We start from the raw sequence: 6,742 nt of genomic DNA on the forward strand, positions 1-6,742 counted from the left end.
TTCCTAGATTTAGGAAGTTGGGGGCGTGGCCAGGCGCCAGCAAAGATGGCTGCTCTGCTGGGATCTCCGCCGAAGCGCAGCCCACAACCCCTGATAAATCCGTCATAATCCGGCAAAGTGCACATACCTGAGGTGGAGACAACCTTGAGAGTCTCGGTGGCACCGACAAGTAGTCTCCCGACTCCACGGCTCTCCTCCGACGTAGAGCTGGGGCGGCGGAGTAATGCGGGACCTGTGAGATCCTGGGGGCGGAACCGTGATCGCCGGCCTCAGTCGCCAACGCGAGGGCCCGGCTTTGAGGCCCGTATCGGACCCGGGAACCATAAGTGCGGCCAGGTGGCAGCGAGCTTGCTGGTCCTACGACGGGGCGGCTGGAAGATACGAGGAGCGCAGCGGCCCGGGATTCTCCCGCTGGGGGCGGCAGGCTCCGCTGTCTCGCTGGGGCCCTTGGCCAGGCCCGAATATTGACCCCCCCCGGAATCTGAGGAACTTAGTGGTGGACAGGGGGACGGACTCTCCTCTTTTTACCCGGGTCTAAACCAGCCATGTGACAGTACCATGCTCTGGATAACATTCAAGTACAAGAAATTGCAATGCATCCAGTCATTCACTTGTACACAATGTGATTTCAACAATGTAGCTGCTGGAAAATTTGAAGAGTCAGTGCAAAGCTGAATCTTATTTCCCATTGACATAATCGAAGAAGTGAAGCCCAAAACTAGATATTTAAGAACAGCAGCAAAATGCAGGCACCTTATGAGTCTCCCAGGTCAAAGAACGGAAGTGGTCTAAGTGGGCCAAGCAGTCAAAACACTACTGAAAGATACAATAAGGCTTCAGTGGACAAGCGTCATCATCAATCAAGCTCGGATTGCCCCTAAGTGTAATTATGATGAATATGAATTATGTGTTCCTGTCAAGTCTACAGCCTATCTGATGAGGGCTGAGAAAATCAGCATTTTCTAGGAAATATTGAAGTTGGCTGGTCACTATGGTGTCCAGCAACGTAGCCACCTAGGACAGGTTCACAATGAGATGAACATTCCCCAGAGTTCACTGAAGGTTATTTAAACAGATTTAACACCATCACCCACAGGGGACCTAGTCTGAATTGAGTAATGTGCCTATTAAAGGAGTGAGGTTATGTCCAAAGTGTTCAGGGATTTATTTAATAACTCATCTGGGTTGAATTTAGTTTGATAAGGGTGATGTATTCGGACATTAGAAAAATTCCAAAAGGTGGCCATCTGACAACTGCTAAACTGATTGCCTTGTAATCTAGCAATCTTTAGAGTAAAATAGAAATTCTATGCGGCTCCCTGAAAACTTAGTTCTTTGAACATCTGGGAAATTCCCTAGCACAAAAAATATTCCTATGGACAGGGGCGATTATTTGCAGCAACAATTACATTTTTAAATTGCCTCTATTAAGTGATGGAGCAGACTATCTTTCTTGGTGCAAGATGCTAAACTCATTTGAGAACCAGCATTTCGACTTGTATTCTGATGCCACCAATTTCTTTTCCTTTAGCAAGCACGGATTGAGTGCATCCAGTATCCAATCATTAAAGAACAAGATGAAGCCTGGTTTAGTAAGGGCGGTGGGGTGGAGTGCCTAAGAAATGAGCAAGATAGCAGCAAGCAAGATCAAGCCTATTCCGTGATTTCAGAACTACAGCTGGATCCTTGCCCACGCTGCACATCTTCCCTACTGCCTTGCCTGTCACCTCTCTCCTGTCACCGCTGTGATATGATCTCCAACATGTCGCAGGTCTGATTATGCACTGAGCACTGTGGAGCTTTAGCTAGCCCCGCCAGTGGGGCAACTGGGCAGGCCATTTGGGCCATTGGGATATCCGGTGCACGCAGCCTCTGAAAGTCCTGAATACGCAGTGGGGCCTAACACATAAATCCCGCTCCACGCCTCCTACTAATCCACTGGGAAGTCGGCACTTCGTAAGGACTGATCTAGCAAGGACCCGGATAGCCCGCAATTACTGAGTTCCCTCGACGGCCAACAACCAAGGGATACATTAAGACCCGGTCCACCCACTCAAGCTTCCCAATGCCAAAACAGTGGAGAGCGGGCTAGGTCAGCCTCTATGCCACTGAAGAAGACGGTAACTAGAGCATCGAATAAGGTCTCAAGCTTTTTCCCGCCAGCAGGAAAACTCCGGCCTCTAGACTGCGACGAAGGGACGACCGCCATGGCTCTCGCCAAGGAAGATCTTATGTCATCCCTAAGGGATTTTAAAGCGGAATTGAGAAGGGAGCTAAACCTCTCACCTAAAGTCACCCAAAAGAGCCTCAAATAACAAGGTCTTGCAATTCTTCGCTGCTACCGTCACTAGGTAGAGAATGTGCCTGGGACCGGAGCGCCTGTTGGGACCCTGGGGCAGAGTAAACAGACCAAAGAGGCAGCAATGGAGCAGAGGTGAACGAGGGGTGGAAGCGACCACCACCTAATCAACGCACAATGACAATCTCTGAGCATATTCCTGATCTCCATCCTGACAGCGGAGTCCGAGCATTATGTTCGACGTCCGGTGTAGCTGCTCTGTTCAGCTATGGAGGAGATCGGCTTTGGTTCATCCCCTGACCGTCACGTACCCAGCCGGACTTTGGGCACAGTTCATCTCCCCGTCTCGCCCACCCACCCTCATTGTATTTCTGTTACTCTGCTTGTTCCTTGTCTCCTATCTATCTATCTGTTCCCATTCAGCATTCTTCGTTCTTTGTCTACTTCCTTTGCTCCTATCCCCTCTCATCTGAAACTTCCCCTTGCCCGCTACACTGCCTAGCCCCCTGTCCTTTTGTACCCTTTGACTAAGCACTCCTTCTCCCCTTGTTGGGGAAAGATCCAAGATATATACGCTGGAGTCTCAGCGTACCCGCTGAGAGAGTCCACAGCGCCAAGGGAGCCACTCACAATTGAGGTATGGTATGGCACCCCTTGCCAAAGCACTCCCTCTCCCCTTTTTAGGTCTCGGCCTGCGTAGGCTGCGCTTGCGCAATCTTACCAGCGAGATCTTATGTCTCTTACTGTGGGGCTTGAACCCGCCCCTCTTCTCCATTGGCTGGCTTCCTAAACGGAGGCCAGCCATTGGTGAAGAGGGGCGTTTGTCAGTTTAAGCCCCGTCATTTTGGGATTCGGGGGCATGTTTTTTCATGTTCTTTCTCTCCTCTTCCCATTGGCTGGAATTTTACATTCCAGCCAATGGGAAGAGGAGAGAAAGAAAACCACGCCCCGTATCCGACGGGGATTTCTCAGAGGCATTTCTGCATGACCTCGGAGAAAGATGGTCGTCCTTTCCCCCTTGTTTCCGCAATCAGATCAGCCTTAACCACTCCTTCCCAACCTAGTTCGCTCCTCCCAAAGGAAAGTTTGCACACTTAAATGCTCTCCAGTCGGGAGATACGGGCTGAATGTGTAACTGGCCTCTAGATGGAGGTTGTTTAAAGGCTGATTGACTCTGCTTCGTATGCGGCACAGCTTCGAAATGGCAGTCTGAGCGCTCTTCCGTGCTACACCTCTTTTCTTGTCTCGCCGGCCATCTCTATGATCCTCGGCGGAGGGAGCGCCTCTATGACGTCATTGCCATGTCTTCCGCGGATTGAGGTTGGTGGAAACCGGGTTTGAGAGGTGCTTCAACCGTGCACTTTTCCCTCCCTCCCTCCTGCCCTTCGTCCGTGCACATTGCCCTCCCACCCGCCGTTCGTCAGTGCACTTTACCCTCCCTCCCACTGGTCATCTGTGCACTTTGCCCTTCTTCCGTGTGATTTGCCCTCCCGCCCACCCTTCTTCTGTGCGATTTGCCCTCCCACCTGCCCTTCTTCTGCGCGCTTTGCCCTCCCGCCCTTCTTCCTTGCGCTTTGCCCTCCTGCCCGCCCTTCTTCCTTGCACTTCGCCCTCCCGCCCACCCTTTTTCCTTGCACTTTGCCCTCCCGCCCACCCTTTTTCCTTGCACTTTGCCCTCCGCCCTTCGTCCGTGCACATTGCCCTCCCTCCCTTCATCCATGCACTTTGCCCTCCCTCCCGCCGTTTGTCAGTGCACTTTACCCTCCTTCCCACCTGTCATCTGTGCACTTTGCCCTTCCTCCTGCCCTTCTTCCGTGTGATTTGTCCTCCCGCCCGCCCTTCTTCCGTGCGATTTTCCCTCCCGTCCGCCCTTCTTCCGTGCGATTTTCCCTCCCACCCGCCCTTCTTCCGTGTGCTCTGCCCTCCCGCCTGCCCTTCTTCAGTGCGCTCTGCCCTCCCGTCGCCCTTCTTCCGTGTGCTTTGCTCTCCCGCCCTTCTTCTGTGCGCTCTGCCCTCCCCCGCCCTTCTGCCGTGCGCTCTGCCCTAAGCCCGGAAGCTTTGCTCCCCCGCCCGCCCTTTGTCTGTGCCCTATGTCCTCCTGCCTGCCTTTCGTCCGTGCCCTATGCTGTCCCGCCCGCCCTTTGTCTGTGCCTTATGTCCTCCTGCCTGCCTTTCGTCCGTGCCCTATGCTGTCCCGCCCACCCTTGTCTGTGCCCTATGCCCTCCTGCCTGCCCTTCGTCTGTGCTCTTTGCCCTCTTGCCCGCCCTTCGTCTGTGCTCTTTGCCCTCCCGCCCGCTGTTCTTCCGTGTGCTTTGCCCTCACGCCCTTCTTCCTTGCGCTTTGACCTCCCACCCGCCCTTCTTCCTTGCACTTTGCCCTCCCGCCCGCCCTTTGGCCTCCCACCCGCTCTTTGTCCGTGCCCTTTGCCCTCCCGCCCGCCCTTAGTCAGTGCACTTTGCCTTCCCTCGTTGTGCTTGCTTTCCTGCCCCGCTCCCTCATTGTGCTTGCTTTCCTGCACCCTGTTCCCTCGTTGTGCTTGCTTTTCTGCCCCCTGTTCCCTCGTTGTGCTTGCTTTTCTGTTCCCTCGTTGTGCTTGCTTTCCTGCCCCCTGGTCCCTCGTTGTGCTTGCTTTTCTGTTCCCTCGTTGTGCTTGTTGGGGAAGGATCCAGTAAGTAGGCCTTGGAGTCTCAGAGACCCCTATGAGAGAGTCAACTGCGTTTAGGAAGCCTCTCACAACAGAGATGGGGAAATGATACCACTCCCCCTGGGATCACAGCTTACTGGACTTGGGGCGCAGCTCTGACTCGTCTACCGGTTTGTGTCCCTGTCACCCTCCCCCTCCTCTTGCCATGCTGTGTCTCTAACCCTCCCCTCCTCTTTCCCTCCTCCATTCTCTGGCTACTCCCCCTGCTCCTCCCCTCCTCTCCCCCCCTGGAATATCTCCCCTTGCCTTTTTTCCCCCTTACCTATATGTTCCTTTTTGTTTGTCTCAACCTTACTTGTCACTATGTTGCCATGCTCTAATAACTGTGTAACCTTTGTAAAGATGTAACCTGCAATTACTGTCTGATACTCATGTAAAGTGCTCTGATACCTCGGGGCCTAGCCAGCGCTATATAAAACCTTTAAATAAATAAATCAAGCAGATTCAAAATGCAAATGGCTGGAGTTCAAAAAGATAACATGGAGTTTGAGGTTCCAATTATGAATAGGGCTGGCCATCTACTACTAGAGTAGGAGTGCTGCTATAGTCTTTAACAAGGCTGTGGAAACAAGGTATCTCTATTCAAGTGTTGAAATCCCCCTGGACCAAAACCGTTGATGATATGCGTCAATGAAGTGATACAACCTCCTACTGAATCAGCCAAGTCTCCACCATGGCCTGGAGACAAAACGATGACTATTAGGGAATTGGCTAGGGAGGGATGACATTTAGAGAGCAGTGTGTAACGACCTGATGTTCCCGGGATCGGGGAAAGCACGAATATACGTAGGACAAAAGACAAGGATGAAGGACATTACCGATTTAATGAGCAAAGGTAAAGATCAAAGCAAGACATATGCAACACATACTGTACATGAAAATATGAAACACAAACGATACCCAATCACAGCACCTGGAGGATCTCACCGTCCTCCGCATGAACACCGGTCCCAGTGTTCTCCAACGGAGGGCACTGTGCTAAGTAGCGGCCGACAATGCCGCTCGAATGCTGTGAGGGGTATGCTACTTGGGTAGCAGCTCCTGATCCTCAACGGGGCTCATAGGTGAGGAAGAGGTGTGGCGCCGCGGCCAGGGCGACTGACTCCGGAATCTGGGGATCACGGTTCGATCCCCGGCACCAGATTAGCCCAGCACCATGTGACTCTGGGCAATAGCTTGCTTAATCTTCCCGACGGCCCCCAGCGCCTAGAGACCCTAACGGGTGATTGTGCGCTATACAAATGTGGATATTTATTTATAGGTAAGCACAGAACGAGGGAATGCCCAGCCGGGCACTCTACCTTCCGTTCGTGTTCATGAGCAGGGAACAGCCGCTCCACCTGCACCACTCTATGAGCTCCCCTTGTTCATTACTGGATCAGTAAGCATCCCACATAGACGCGGCAACCACCTCCGTGGGGTGCGTCTCTGTAACAGTGACTCTACACAATGTGTTAATATCCAGGAAGTGTGTGGGCAGAGAGCAGCCGCTCCTCGTGCCCGGTTTCCTCAGCGGCAACACACCTGGTACGCTGAGACGAGGCAAACACCTCCGCGGTGTACGTCTCAGCTACAGCGGCTGAAAGGGTCTGCGGTGGGGGCAGAGAACTGCCGTTCAATCCCCCTTGTCCTGTAGAGGCTCAAAGCACTCACCGTGCTCTTTCGGGCTTCCTTAGCTGAGACGCGGCACCACCTCCGTGGTGTGCGTCTCCGCTACTGTTGAGGCCGGTTCAACACT

This window comes from Lissotriton helveticus, chromosome 3_1, assembly GCF_964261635.1.
Source record: "Lissotriton helveticus chromosome 3_1, aLisHel1.1, whole genome shotgun sequence".
Classification (NCBI taxonomy): domain Eukaryota; kingdom Metazoa; phylum Chordata; class Amphibia; order Caudata; family Salamandridae; genus Lissotriton; species Lissotriton helveticus.